We start from the raw sequence: 16,338 nt of genomic DNA, 5'->3' as shown, positions 1-16,338 counted from the left end.
TTGATAAAGGTCATATCTAGTGGGAATGTGCAATAGGCATCCCAGCATACCTGTGAGTAAGGGCCCTGGGGAAGCCTGGCTCACTCCACCTGTCCATGAGTGGATGCCTATGATCCACCATTAGTCAACTTCTCCCTAATGTTGAAGAGTTTTTACATCTGCTGTTTCCTTATCTGGAAGAAGTAACATCTCAGTGCCTCAATTCCTTAATGTGAATGAGTTAATTAGGTGACTTTCAAGGGAATGGATGTTTGAAGGCCTTTGACAATGAAGAAATAACCTGCCGGGTGTGGTGGCTCACGTCTGAAATCCCAGCACTTTGGGAGGCCAAGACAGATGGATCACTTGAGGTCAGGAGTTTGAGGCCAGCTTGGCCAACATGGCAAAACCCCATCTCCACTAAAAATACAAAATCTAGCAGGGTGTGGTGGCACATGCTTGTAATCCCAGCTACCTGGGAGGCTGAGGCAGGAGAATTGCTTGAACTTGGAAGGCAGTGGTTCCAGTGAGCCAAGATCATGCCACTGCACTCCAGCCTGAGCAACAGGGTGAGACTCTGTCTCAAAAAAAAAGGAAAGAAAAGAAAAGAAATGACCAAAAGCAAACAACCAAAGGAGAATGTAGAGACACTACTAATGACTTTCCTCTTTCCCATTTTCATGAGGCCACCATGCATGGGACAACAAAGGACCTGATAACTCCACAGGATATCAGATCTTGGTTATCCATCTTGTTTTGCACACCCAAACAATGCTACCTTCATTATGGTGAGTTATAGAATAAATGCAAGCACTCAGAAGATCAACCGTCACTATACTGCCCAGGCAAAACTCCCTATCCATGTTTGTCTCATTCCAGGCTTCCCAGAGAAATGGAACTGTGCATGATGCTGGTGATTTCAGGTCCTCTGGGTTAATACCAGAAGGGTCATGATATGGTGGACTGTGTCCCCACCTAAATCTCATCTTGAATTGTAGCTCCCATAATCCCTGCATGTCATAAGAAGGACCCAGAGGGAGGTAATTGAATCATGGGGGCAGGTTTTCCTGTGCTGTTTTCGTGATAGTGAATAAGTCTCACGAGATCTGATGGTTTTATAAAGGGCAGTTCCCCTGCACATGCACTTGCCTGCTGCCATGCACCATGTAAAATGTGCCTTTGCTTCTCCTTTGCCTTCTGCCATGATTGTGAGGCCTCCCCAGCCATGTGGAACTATAAGTCAACTAAACTTCTTTTTCTTTATAAATTACCCAGTCTTGGGTATTTCTTTATAGCAGTATGGAGATGGACTAATACAGGCAACTTCCCAGATCTGTAATTTCTGGTCTTTTGGAAAGGACTGGGGGAATGGGGCTGGTACTATGAATACAAGAAGAAAAAAAGAGGCTGAGGGGCATCTTTCTCAGCAGATGGAGTCATCCCTTGCTCCCTGCTTCCTCCACGTGGGGGACCCAGTCAGAGAAGCCCCATGTTTGGCTCCCAGATCTGCTGCACCTGTGCAAGCTGGCATTTGTTTTCTATTTGAAATAACAATATCACAGTCTGTGGTCATTACTCTCTGGAGACCCTTCCACTACAAAGCTATAAGGTTCCATGCGGAGGAGGAGGAAGCAGGAAAGCCACACAGCCAGCCAGTTATAACCACTTAGAAACACTTTTATCCTTATGAAGTCAATAGGCTCCAGCTGACAGAGCAAAGTGATGTCTCAATCTTTTCTCAAAGAGCACACTGGGACCAGACTTATATACATCACCCTTTTGTGGCCCATGTACTTGGATTCACATATTCTTCAGTATGTTCATGCCACTCAGCTGCTTCCCCAAATGTTTTCTCAGCTCAGGCCTTCCAGAGCTGAAGACAGCATCTCACATTTGAAAATCCCAAAGTCTTGCCTAAATTTAACAAACTAGAGTGATGGCTCAGACCATGCAGGGCAAATAAAGACAAAAAAATATGTAATAGGTAGACACTGATATCCTTGGCTGGGCAAGGTGGCTTATGCCTGTATCCCAGCATGTTGGGAGGCAGAGTGGGTGGATTGCTTGAGCTCAGGAGTTTGAGACCAGCCTGGGCAACATAGAGAAACCCATTATCTACAAAAAATACAAAAATTAGCTGGATATGGTGGTGTGAACCTGTAAACCCAGCTACTCAGGAGGCTGAGGTGGGAGGATCACTTGATCCCCGGAGGTTCCAGTGAGTTATGAATGCATCACTGCACTCCAGTCTGGGCAACACAGCGAGACTTTGTCTCAAAAATAATATAAAATAATAAAACCCTAATTAGACCGATGTGTATGTGGGTATTCAAACCACGTTGCCTCAAGATTACTATTAAATACTTGTAGGCAAAATCGCTAATTTAACAAATAGTAATTGAGGTCCAATTTCCTTCAAGGTCCTTTTCTAGGTGCTGAGGATACAGTGGGAATGAAATGAACAGTTTCTTTCCCCTAAATGGCTTTGCATTTTAGTGGGAAAGATATAAAATAAACAATGACCATCTCTATCTGTTTGTCCCTCTCTGTTTCTGTCTAAATCTATCTATCTGTCTGTCTATCTATCTATCTATCTATCTATCTATCTATCTATCTATCATCTCACACAGTTAGTAGGAATCATTAGTATAAAGTAGAGAAATTCTAAATTTGGGTTGTCCAATATGATAGCCACTGATCATATGGGGCTATTTAAATACACATTTAAATTTATTAAAAAAAATTTAAAAATTCAGTTCCTTAGTCTCATTAGCTATTTCAGTTGTTTAATAGCCATATGTGGTTAGTGCATACTATACCAGATAGTGCAGCTATAAAACAATTCTATAATCACAGAAAGTTCTGAACGGCACTGCCCCAGCTTAACTGTCTGCATGGCTAATTTCACTGCCCTTTAATATAAAGCCATGCTGATTATATTAGTCAGGGGTCTTCACAGAAACAGATCCAATAGGGGGTATGTGTGTGAGTGTGTGTGTGTATGTGTGTATCTGTAAGATTTATTACAAAAGTATTGGCTCAGGTAATTATACAGGCTGAAAAGTCCCAAGATCCCAGGGTGAGTCAACAGTCCGGAAACCCAGGAGAACCAGTGTTGTAGTTCTAGTTGGATTCTGAAAGCCTGAGAACCATGAAACTCGATGGTGTGGTTCTAGTCTGAAGGCCAGCAGGGTTGAAGCCCACCAAGAGCTAATTTTTCAGTTTGAAGGCAGGTAAAAGCTGATGTCCCAGTATGATGGCTGTCAGGCAGGAAGGATTTTGTCTTACTTGGAGGATGGTCAGTCTTTTTGTTCATTTCAGGCCTTCAACAGATTGGATGAGGCCCACCCACATTAGGGAGAGCAACCTGCTTTACTCCACTGCCCATCCCTGCCCCAAATCACACAAACACCTAGAATAAAGTCTGATCAAATCTCTGGGCACCGGATGATCCAGTCAAGTTGACACATAAAATTCACCATCACCCCAACCTTAGTTCATATTAACACTAGTAATTGTGACATTTGGAAGCAGTACAAGTATACATCCAACCAGTCTAGCTACTAAAATTTCACCTGTGATTTCATTTCCTCTCCAAAATGGTAAATTCGGAAGTCAGAGGGAAGGAGCAGCTTACACTTGAACTTGTATCAAATGAAATTTTAGAGCATTTTCTTGGGCCAATGTTGAGTTTGGATTTGTGGTGATATGACATGGGTTCAAATCCCAGCCTTGACACTTGCTAGCTGTACCACATTGAGCATATGATTTAAGGTCCCTGAATCTTACTTTTCTCACCTGTAAAACAGGATGACAACATCTTCCTCACTGTTGCTGTAAAATATAAATGAAAAAAATGTGAGAGTGTTTGAAAGATGTGAGTCATGCCAAGGCCTCCACGATGTGACTTTGAAATGAGAGATCATTTCATTGTGTGCCTCCAGAAGGCACAAGATGTACTTTCTTCATTTTGATTTCCTCCAGTGCACCCGTTACATGATAGACATTGAAGACACATTGAATGACTAAACATATGCATGAATTTGGGGCCAAACTAATTATGAATTTTTAAGAAGTAGATAACATATTTTGTCTTCCTATGCTTAACATAATGCCATGTTCACCTATTAAGCTTCTCTGGGAAAACACAATCTATACTCTCACACAACACTTCTGATATCAGATGTGTGGCATTTTTTCCCATATCAAGCAATTCTCTAACTCTCCAAACACCAACTGAATAGCCTACAATTTAATTCAATTCTTACACTATCTACCTGGAGTTAGGTTCAGATCCCACAAGTTAAGGGCTTAATCCTACAAGACTGCCCACTTCAGATGCCAATCACGAGTCTGGGCCTCCAGTGCTTCTGACAGAGCAGCTATAAATCAAGGGGTTCCCATGACCCTCTCCTTAGTTTTGATGATTTGCTAGAATAGCTCATGGAACTCAGGTAAACACTTCACTAATGTTTCCTGGTTGATTATAAAGAAAATAAAAGAGTCAGATGGAAGAGGTGCACAGGACAAGGTCTTGAGGGGGGTGGAGTGGAGCTTCCCTGCCTTATCTGAGTGTGCCACCCTCCCAGAACCTTCACCTGTTCAGAAACCCAGAAGCTCATCAAATCTTCTTGTTCAAGAGCTTTTTGAAGAGTTTAATCTCCAGGCCTCCTTACCCCTTTCCAGAGGTATGTGGGTGGGGCTGAAAGTTCCAACCCTTTAATTCTTAGTCTGTCTGGTATCCAGCCCCCATCTTGAGGATATCTAGAGACCTCAACCTAAGTACCTCCATTAACATAATTTCGAGTGTGATCAAAAGGGACTCCTTATGAATAACAAGACACTCTTATCACTCAGGAAATTCCAGGGGTTTTAGGATCTCTGGGATAAAGATGAACTATATTTTATGTTATACTACAGTTTCCAAAAATGTTTTATAATATATTATCAAAGTTTGAAATTCAAAAAAAGAGTTTGTTCATAAGCAGCTTAAGTCTAGGAGATTGACTACTTTATAAAAATATAAAACCATTAGATACTCAATTTTATGTCATTCCTCTTAGTGTGTCAGAGATTAAAATTACATTTAATAGCTTTTTGTTATTTTCACATCATCCAGCCGCATTTTCAGTTCAATAATTCACCCACTACTGCAGTCATTACATCTCATTTGGGAGAAGAGAATAATTCTGTTTCACTCATAAAGGGCACGTTGGTCTATATTATCTCCTCCAATATCACCTATAAAATCGTTTCTGATTTTCTATTTTTCAGCTTAATGTGACCTTTCCCTGTAATGAATAAAAATATATTCATCAACTGATCTCGGTGAATTTTCTTTCTGATAACAAATGTCATGACTCTATGAAGAGACTTCCTCATTATCTTAATAAAAGGAAAAGAGCTGAGTCACAGCGGCGTATGATTCATTGACTTAGCAGGCCAGTGAGTCAGTTGGGCCCTGACTAGAGATTGTAAGTATGACAAAGCGGGCAGGAAGATTTCTGCCTCATGAGTTGCCACTATGGAATAGGGGACCAGGTCAATGCATACAACTAGGGAATAGAAGCTCTGTTGGTTACAGAGATACTTGGACCTCCGCAGAGCAGTCAGTGAAATCAAGAGGGCTTTCACCAGGATAGCCAAAAGGCTAAGAAACAGGTGAGGGAAGTTTTACAGTAACAGCAGAAGCGTGAATCTGTCCGATGTGGGCTTGTTTGTGAAATCTGGAAATAAAAGCAGCACAAGCCTTGGTACAATAGAACAGTCTTTTTCAACAAAGTGTTAGTAAAAATGATAATACTTGTTTTTAAGAGACAGTAAGGCAAGAAACACAATCGGTTCAAGAAAACTAGAGAGATGGAAAATGTTAGTAAGCACTTACTATGTGGTGTGCTGCATATATCATTCTATTTACTCTTCAACACTCATGAGAGTTATGATGAAGCTTATGTGTTGGGCAGGAAGTGATAAAATGACATTGCCCTTTTTAATGATAGTGCTCAGGAAAGTGTCCTAGAACTGTACAAACATGGGACCCATTGGCGAGCAGAAAAGGGTTATTATCTTACTTACACAGTTAGTCAGAGTGCAAATGAACACAGCTTTCTTGGAGCACAATTCAATAATATTCAAATTCGCCTTTGGTCTCTGCAAAATGTGGATGAGCACAAAAATATCACAACAAGGATATCCTTTATGACACTGTTAATAACAGAAAAAATAGAAATGACTTGATTCTGTAAGAAGAAGAAATTAAATAAAGTCAAAGTAGTAAAATAACTATAATAAAATGCTATGAAATCATTTAAAAATGGGTATGTAGAAAAATAATGACATGGGGAAATAATGTTTGCAATATACTGTTGGAAAAAAGTAACAAAATATGTGTGTAACATAACACAGCATATTAGGTAGAATCTCCTGATCATCTATCTAATTCTAAAGCCCATGGCTTTTAAAAATATACTATGCAGCCATAGAAAAGGATGAGTTTGTGTCCTTTGTAGGGACATGGACGCAGCTGGAAACCATCATTCTTAGCAAACTATCACAAGAACAGAAAACCAAACACCACATGTTCTCACTCATAGGTGGGAACTGAACAATGAGATCACTTGGACTCGGGAAGGGGAACATCACACACCGGGGCCTATCATGGGGAGGGGGCGGGGGGAGGGGGGAGGGATTGCATTGGGAGTTATACCTGATGTAAATGATGAATTGATGGGTGCTGACGAGTTGATGGGTGCAGCACAGCAACATGGCACAAGTATACACATGTAACAAACCTGCACGTTATGCACATGTACCCTAGAACTTAAAGTATAATAATAAAAAAAAATATATATATATCAAATAGAATTTTTTCAGTCTCACTCTGTTGCCTAAGTTGAATTGCAGTGGCATGATCTCAGCTCACTGCAACCTCTATCTCCCAAGTTCAAGTGATTCTCATGCCTCAGCCTCCCACGTAGCTGAGACTATTGGTGCATGCCACCACACCCAGCTACTTTTTGAATTTTTAGTAGAGACAGGGTTTCCCCATGTTGGCCAGGCTGATCTCAAACTTCCAGCCTCAAGTAATCCACCCACCTCAGCCCCTCCAAGTGCTGGGATTGATTACAGGCATGAACCACAGCACCTGACATCAAATAGACTTTCCATTACAATTTATTGTCCCGTCTCAAGTGTCACCTTCTTCATGGAGATTTTGTAGACTCCTTTTGCTGGTTGAGATTTCTCTCTCCCTGCCCTGTACCCCAGAGCACTTTGGTTAAGGAGTTTGGATAATTTACCAGCTTGCTTAGTTCAAGATCACATTCTTTGTTGACATGCTGAAGTACAGTTTCTCTAATGGTGGCTGCTTGGGGGAGGGGAAAAATAATTAGCTTCCTAATTTTATGAGCTTTTTGTTTCTCTAAGACCCTTACATTCAAACTCGTGCCTTCCATCTTTTCATTTACCGTGAAGATTCCAAAAGACATCTTCCCTGTTGGTTGCCTCCTTATTCCCCAGAAGCAGTGCACTCTCAGATCATTTCCTTTCAACTTCCTTATAACTACCCCAACCCTATCCATAGCCTGTGTTCTTGTTCACCAGATTTTAGATGCTCTCATTTTTCTCCACTGAGGGTGAGGCCATTTCCCTCTGGTGTACTTTATTTTGTTTTTCATCACAGCTAGGCTCCTGCTGTCCTCTTCTTTCCCACGCAGTCTCTGCCCGATGCTCCATTTGGGTGTGAGTTCTGAAGCTGGCTCTGGCTTTGCTGTTTTGAATATTTATTCCCCTACTTACATATGAGCTGATGATGTTAGTCATCTCTGTCTCCTAATTATGCTATAGCATGGTTGAGGGTGGTTTCCTTTGCTTTCTTTAATGGTCTGTACATTTTTTGGAGGATGTAGGAATTGATTCTAATTTAGACAGCTGCCATTATCCTCCAAAAACCTGTAAACTCTATTCATATAATTTTTGAGGGCATCAATATCTTTCAGAGAAGCCCAAGTGTTAATTAGATATAAAATAGAACTACTGTAGCGTAAAGTTGGGAGCATAGAATGTGAGGGGTCTCAAAACCTTGTCTGCTCAGTTTTTTCCCTATTCTTGGGCTAGCTCTTGAAGGGGATCCATAGAAGCTCTCCAGGGAGCATTATACAGCTCCTTGGACTTGACATTCTCTATGATCCTTCCAAGTGCTGATATTCTATGATTAAATAAATCATGGGCATTCCATTAATGCTTAATTAACAAGAAGATTCAGTCAACTGGAACAGTATTATGTGCAATCTTGTCCATTGATAATTCTTGGATTTTCCTCATTTTCTTTGTACTCTAGATTTTTTTGTAAGCAATCTTGAGATACAAGAAGTGGGGTATAGAGAGGAATTCATTACTGTGTATTGTGTACCCCTATTCGTGGGCTAAACTAAAATCCCTAACTGGCATGAGCAATTTTCAATTTTCATTCTGCTAGATAAACTTCTTTCCCTGAAACAGAGCTTTATAATGCTTCCTGTTCATAATCATTGCTTACTGAAGGCTCTGTGTCTAGATCTGCTAAAAATGACTCCACAGCACTCCCTCTTGCTTCTTACTACAGTAAGTGGCTTCCATAAGCTTCTGTCTACATTAGCAAATTTTAAATCCCCTTCTGAATATCTGGTCTAGTGCTCTTTACACAAAAATAAGAAAACTTTTCTAATCATGATGCTTCTTAGCATAAATAGAATGCTTTCACCTTTTTCTGCAAACCTTTTCAAATCCATTTTCTCATCAGCCCCATTTTTATTGAGCTAAGCTGGGTAGACATTCTTAAAAAAGTATTTTAGTTTTCACAGTATAAAACTAAGGCCAACAGCAGTGAAGTGACTTGTTGAAGATCTATTTGAGAAAACCAGACTTATAATTTGTTTCTTCATTCTCAAATGCACATTGTCCATTATATGTCTCAAAATCTGTAATTAATGCAGATTAAGTTAATCTTCAGTTCATTTTAACTCAGTGATAATAGCACTGTGCTCATGCATATTAGGAATTATACTTGCTTAATTATGGGAGGGGGTCTTTGCATCAAGCTCATGTCTGTCTTAGTGGTTACTGACACTTTCGAGTCACTGACCACAAGTTGTACAGTCTAACTGTCATTCCTGACACATTTGGTGGGCTCCTGAGGTAATTCATAAACCCATAGGATATAGGGAACAAGAAGGGAGAGGAACTAATTTAAAGATCTGGGGAACTGCATGTTTCCTCCAAGTCATTTAGAAAATGAACCTGACCCTCTGGTCTCCTGTAAAGGACAAAGGAAAATGACAGTACTTAAGTGATGACTGTGTGATCATGTTATTGTGACTCTGCTGGGGACAAAACCCGATTCTAAGTCTAAGAACTATATTTTTGTTTATATGCCAGAACATGGCATCAGGAAAGGGCAACCTGCTTCTATACATACCCTAGAAACCATGGAAAGGCCAATCACAGTCTTTCACCCACAGAAGATGTGGCAGAACACACTATTGACAATAGAGGTCAATCTACTCTCATGGGAACACACTGGACTGAGCAAGTGGTGGGGTGCTGAAGAAGGGGAGCCAAGTGGGAACTGAAAACCCATCATCTTCTTTGAGCCTCACACACCTTTTAGATGGGTGTAATTATACCAGCCTTGTTGATAAGGAAACTGAGACTAAAAGAGGATAATAAATTAGGCACCATAAGAAGCCAAGTAGGTGCTGGAGCCCAGAGAACACAAAGCTGTGTCTGAATCCACAGCCTTGACTTAACCGACATGTTAAACTGCCCTGGGATCCACCACTGGATTCAAAAGGCAGGTCCTTCACTATTTGAACAGATGCTTTACCTGTTTCAACCTCACATGCTTCACCTGAAAGCAGAGATAATAGTATCTACTTTATGCAATGGCATGAAGATGGAGACTCTCGGACTAAGATGGTAGCAGAGGCCCGGCGCGGCTGGGCAACTGCGGCTGTTGCTGCGGGGCTGCGCAGGCTGTTCTATCATGTGTTGAAGAATCTATACATCATTAAGAAACAGCCTCTGGGCTGGGCACGGTGGCTCACGCCTGTAATTCCAGAACTTTGGGAGGCCGAGGCGGGTGGATCACGAGGTCAGGAGTTCAAGACCAGCCTGGCCAAGATGGTAAAACCCTGTCTCTGCTAAAAATACAAAAATTAGCCAGGCGTGGTGACGGACGCCTGTAATCCCCGCTACTTGGAAGGCTGAGGCAGAAAATTGCTTAAATCTGGGAGGTGGAGGTTGCAGTGAGCCGAGATGGCACCACTGCACTCCAGCCTAGGTGACAGAGTGAGACTCAGTCTCAAAAAAACAGAGAAACAGCCTCTGCATCAATTTGTAGAAAGACTACTTTTCCTACTACCTGCAGCCTTTTGTAACCCAGTGAGACACATGTTTATTCAAACACAGATATCCCAAATCCTAATAAAGTTTATACCATGGAAACCAGTTTTTGAGACAAGGCTCATGGATTTTCCTACCCCAGCTACAGCATTTCACTCTCCTTTGGCTAGGCAGTTATTTAGGTTTGAAGGAGTAAAAAGTGTTTTCTTTGGGCCAGATTTCTTCACTGTCACAAAGGAAAATGAAAAATTAGACTGGAATTTACTGAAACCAGATATATACACAACAACCATGGACTTCTTTGCATCTGGTTTACCCCTAGTTACTGAGGAAACATCTTCAGGAGAAGCAGGATATGAAGATGATGAAGTTGTGGCAATGATTAAGGAAGTGTTAGATACTAGAATATGTAGAGATGTAATCTACAAAGGCTTTGAAGATGGCATCATATGACTGAAACTCCAGGGTTCTTGCACCAGCTGCCCTCGTTCAATCATTACTCTGAAAAATGGAATTCAGAACATGCTGCAGTTATATATTCCAGAGGTAGAAGGTGTAGAACAGGTTATGGATGATGAATCAGATGAAAAGGAAGCAAATTCACCTTAAAATAATCTGGATATTCTTTGGGTACAACAGTCGGACTTATCGATAATATATATCAAGCTGTTATTATTAATATACTGAGAAACTTGAGGATTAATAAAATATGCAATTTCTTCAGAAAATGATTAAAAAAAGATCGAATGAAGAACTTATGGAAATGTCTGGCACATTATAGCGAATCATTTTCCACTGACTGATTTTATTTGACCATCTGGTTTTTATATCATTAATTCAAAAAGCATGTATTGAGTTAATAATATCAGCTGTATCTTATTTGTTGATCACTTTTCATGTTCTAGGCACAGCTTGATAATTTCTATGTATTATTTTATGTAATCCTTACAATAACCCTACAATGTAGACATCATTATTATCTTCATTTTACAGTTGAGGGAGCAGGTTCAGAAAGATTAAAAGAAAAAGAGGGTCAAGTATCTGAAAATTCATTTTCCAAAATCATTTCACTAAAAGAGCAATTTGCTAAATATTTAAGAATTTTTTTTTACATTCAGTTTTGCATCAGCATACATTTTCCTGTCTATGCATTTTATATAAGAAAAGATGACATTTCTCTTATGCACAAAATCCAGTGTTTCATGATAGTCTATGCTTATGACTTTCCTGGCACTTGCACAGCCCCTTGCAGGAAGATCATGCAGTAAGCTGTCTTATTCTAGCTTATTTGCCTGAAAGTTTAGAGTGAATTGTTATTTAGTTAAAATGTCATTGATTGGTTGATCAGTAGATAACTGGATGAGCTAATTAAAAGCTGTTCATTTGTTACAAATAGAGTTTCAGCAAATTGACCCAGGGCCGAGGTGGTGGCCAGCTTTCTGCCATTGTTATTGTTGCTACTGATCCTTTACCATGTGGCAGGTGACTGACATCAAGTACCCTGAATGATGCGAGTGCTCAGTATGTTTGGAATTTAAAACAAAACTTATTCTTCCTGATCTTGGGGCTCTGTGTAGTGGGAGCAGAATGATCTCTGCAAAAGCTATATCTGGCAACTATATATTTATACACCCAACCTCATGTTTATAAAAAGGCCAATAATGCACGTTGTTTATTTTTATGCATGTTGTTTATTTTTAGCTTTGACTAGTCTCTGGCAAAACCCACCTCTTGTAATACAAAGGAAAGGGCTGGCTTTGTTTTCCCTATTCCATGCACTTGTCCAAGCTACAAATATCTGAATCATTAAGATCCTCTTTTTCCTCTCACAGCCCCTATATTTATGCACATCAATTTGTGCTTCTTAAATATCTCACAACAGTCGTCTTTGATACAACCTTTCACCATTATCCAAGAGAAGACACAATCATCTGTTATCTAATCACTAAAACAATCTTCCAAAAGCTCTCCAACCTCCACCTCTTCTTTACACAATCCATTCTCCACACAGCAAGCAGAATAAACTATCAGAAATGCAAATGCCATATGGTGTCACTCTGCATCTCGGACCCACCATAGGCTCCTTGTCACCTTAAGAATAAAGTCCAGATGAAAATATATAGCAGCCAAACACTTCACAGCTAGGACCCAGCTTCTTCTGCACCTGGACTCTCTCCTCCTGCCAGCATGAATCAGGGCAGCTCTCCAAATGAAACAACCTCTTCTCAGCTCTAGAACTTTGCATATGCTTTCCCTCTGCTTGGAATGTTTTTCTCTTATCTCTGTCCAACTGCTTCTTATTTATCTTCTTCCAAATCATTGAGGCGCAGTTTTAATGTATTCACATAGCTCTTCTATCAGAGAACTCACCACGCTAGACAGCAATTGATGGTTCCTTTTGTGCCCTCACTATAGGACTGTTGACTCATTAGGGGCAAGCACACAAGAAGGCCAAATAAATAGATGTTTAAGGAATGAAATTTAAATATGAGGTAATTTGAATTGCATTCCTGCCCACAACTGATGACAACTAGAAAAATTGAATAAAAGAAAAAAATGTTGAAGGCACAGAAGAACTATTAAGATATTGAAAAATGACTAGACCAAGAGCCAGGGGGCAGTGGAAGTCTAGAGATACGAGCTCAGCTCGTTTAGGAAGTCACCGTAACCTTAATACCAAAATCTGGTATGGGTACTATAAGAAAGAAAATTTACAGGTAAATCTCATTCTTTATTAAAGATGGAAATAGCCTACATATTAGCAAATTCAGCAATATTTTAAAGTGGTAATAAACATTGACCAAATGGTTTTGTTCTAGAAATACATGGTTAATTTAACATTTGAAAATCAAACAGTGAAATCCTCCACACTAACAGAGTAAAGCAAAAAAAAAAAAAAAAAACATTCAACATTGTTTTGGAGGTCCTAACAAGGGCTGCAGGACAAAGAAAAGTTAAGGAGATTGAATATGATTAAATAAAATTAGTACTATTCACAAGTAATATAATTTATGTAAAAATGTCTAACACTTCACCGGGCACGGTGGCACGTGCCTCTAATCCCAGCACTTTGGGAGGCTGAGGTGGGTGGATCACGAAGTCAAGAGATTGAGACCATCCTGGCCAAGATGGTGAAACCCGGTCTCTATTAAAAATACAAAAATGATCTGGGCATGGGGGCATGCATGCGTCCCTGTAGTCCCAGCTGCTCGGGAGGGTGAGGCAGGAGAATAGCTTGAACCGGGGAGGCGGAGGTTGCAGTGAGCCGAGATCACGCCACTGCACTCCAGCCTGGTGACAGAGCGAAACTCCATCTAAAAAAAAAAAAAAAAAAAAAAGTCTAGCATGATAAGAATCTAAAACTCCTGTTAGTTTCCTATTGCTGTGTAACAGAAGATCACAAATCTACATTTGTGATTTGTGCTGAAATGACCCACATTTATTATCTCACAATTTCCTTTGGTCAGGAGTCCAGTCACAGCTCAGCTGGGACCCCTGCTCCAGATCTTGGAAGGCTGCAGTAAAGGTGTCAGCTGGGGCTGGGCACAATGGCTCACATCTGCTATCCCAGCACTTTGGGAGGCTGAGGTGGGCAGATCACAAGCTCAGGAGTTTGAGACCAGCCTAGCCAATACAGTGAAACCCCATCTCTACTAAAAAATACAAAAACTAGCCGGGCGTGATGGCATGTGCCTGTAGTCCCAGCTACTCAGGAGCCTGAAGCAGGAGAATCACTTGAACCTGGGAGGTGGAGGTTGCAGTGAGCCGAGATCGCACCTTTGCACTTGGGCCTGGGTGACAGAGTGAGACTATGTCTCAAAAAAAGAAAAAACGGAAAAAAAAAGGTGTAAGCTGGGCTGTGGTCTCATCTGAGGGCTTCTTCCATGCTCATGCAGCATAATTCATTTCCTTGCAATTGTATAAGTAAACAGCAGATTGCTTATTTTTTGAGGCGGACAGGAGAATCTCTCTGAACTAAGGGAAGGCCACAATCCATCTGGTGAAGGGCTCTTTTGATCCAGGCCCACTAAGGATAAGCTTCCTTTAGATTAACTTAAAGTCAGTTAATCAGAGACTTGATACACATATGCAAAATCCTTTCACAATAACATAAAGATTAGCCTTTCATTGAGTAACTGGGGACTATAGTTCAAACTAGGAGGGTGGAAAAGGAAAAAGCCATCATAGTTTGACAACTTTATTGAATAAACATTCATAAGCAAAAATCAACTGTTTATCTGTGTTACAGCCACCATTCATAATGACACAAAAATATAAAATGGCAAGTAGCAACCTAATAAACAATGGGCAAGAAGTCGATGTTGAAAACAATACATTATTATTGAGATAAACCAAAGATTAGGTAAATAAATGAAAGAATAAACCATGTATTATAAAATTATCAGTTTTCTTAAAAGTTGTCTATAAATGCAATGCAGTTCTAATAAAACCCTCCAAATTTTGTAAGAAATGACAAAGGAGTTCTAAAATTTATGTAGAAGTATAACAAAACAAAAATAGACAAGAGTTTTGAAAAAGTAAGCAAGTTAGAAAAATTTGTCCAACAAAATATCGACATTTATTATAAGCTAATAAATGGGTTATTTATACAAGGCAAACTCACATACATAGACACTTGCTTTATAACAAATTGAGCACTGCAGAACAGTGGAGGAAATGTTAATCTTTTCAAAACATTGTGCTGGGCATATAAAGTTAGGCTTCTACATCATACTATACCTAAAAATTAATACTAGGAGAATTGTAGATCTAATTGTGAAACATGAATCAGTAAACTTTTAGAAGGTAAGGGAAGATAGCTTTATGATTTCAGAAAAGAGATTAAAAATTTCATAAATAAAATATTGAAAGAACTAATAATAGGTAGAAGATAAATTACATTACATTCAAACTGAAAACTTCTGCTCACCGTTTTGCTATTAAACAAGCAAAAATAACTGTTATTCTGTAATGATATAAAAATACAAAATATACTTCATAATGACATAAACATATAAAATACATAGGAATAAATATAACAAAAGATGGGAAAAAAGGCCTAAGTAGAATCCAATACATTATTATTGATATAAGTTAAAGAAGAGCTTAAGATAAATTAAAATACATAAATTGCAGAAGAAATAATTTAAAAAGAAATTAACTCCAAAAAATCAAGTAAGAAATTACACAAGATAAATTGAATAAGAATATAAAGAAGACAAGGGTAAAGAAGTCAAATCACAGAGTGAAAGGAGATCTTTGTAATATATAGCACTAACAACTTGCTCATAGTCAGCATATTAAAAAAAACCTCTCACAAATGAATAAGAAAAAAACAGACAACCAAAAGAACAACGGGCAAGAGACACGAACAGATTCTCTCTCTCTATCATCTCTATCTCTGTCTCTTTCTCTATCTCTATCTTTATCTCTCTCTATCTAGCTACATCTATATCTGTATGTAAACAAGTGCCCAATGAAAACATGAAAAAGTGTTTACCCTCATCAGTAGTTAGGAAAATATTTGTTAAAAATAATGAACATGAGCCAGAATGGCCAAAAGTAAAAAGACTGTTTTTTTTTTTTTAATTATACTTTAAGTTCTAGGGTGCATGTGCATAATGTGCAGGTTTGCTACATATGTATACTTGTGCCATGTTGGTGTGCTGCACCCATCAACTCGTCAGCACCCATCAACTCGTCATTTACATCAGGTATAACTCCCAATGCAATCCCTCCCCCCTCCCCCCTCCCCATGATAGGCCCCGGTGTGTGATGTTCCCCTTTCCGAGTCCAAGTGATCTCATTGTTCAGTTCCCACCTATGAGTGAGAACATGTGGTGTTTGGTTTTCTGTTCATGTGATAGTTTGCTGAGAATGATGGTTTCCAGCTGCATCCATGTCCCTACAAAGGACACACACTCATCTTTTTTTTATGGCTGCATAGAACAGCCAATGTTGATGAGGATATGGAGCAAC

At 39.6% G+C, this 16,338-nt stretch overlaps 1 pseudogene; it reads left to right on the top strand.

Moving 5' to 3' along the window:
• The first annotated feature begins 9,930 nt into the window (after positions 1 to 9,930).
• On the top strand, positions 9,931 to 10,994 carry LOC103227429 (NFU1 iron-sulfur cluster scaffold homolog, mitochondrial-like; annotated as a pseudogene).
• The last annotated feature ends 5,344 nt before the right edge of the window (positions 10,995 to 16,338 follow it).

The sequence above is a fragment of the Chlorocebus sabaeus genome, chromosome 22 (genome assembly GCF_047675955.1).
Source record: "Chlorocebus sabaeus isolate Y175 chromosome 22, mChlSab1.0.hap1, whole genome shotgun sequence".
Taxonomy (NCBI): Eukaryota; Metazoa; Chordata; class Mammalia; order Primates; family Cercopithecidae; genus Chlorocebus; species Chlorocebus sabaeus.
Note: the sequence above shows the minus strand (reverse complement) of the source record. Positions and strands in the feature narration are given on the sequence as shown.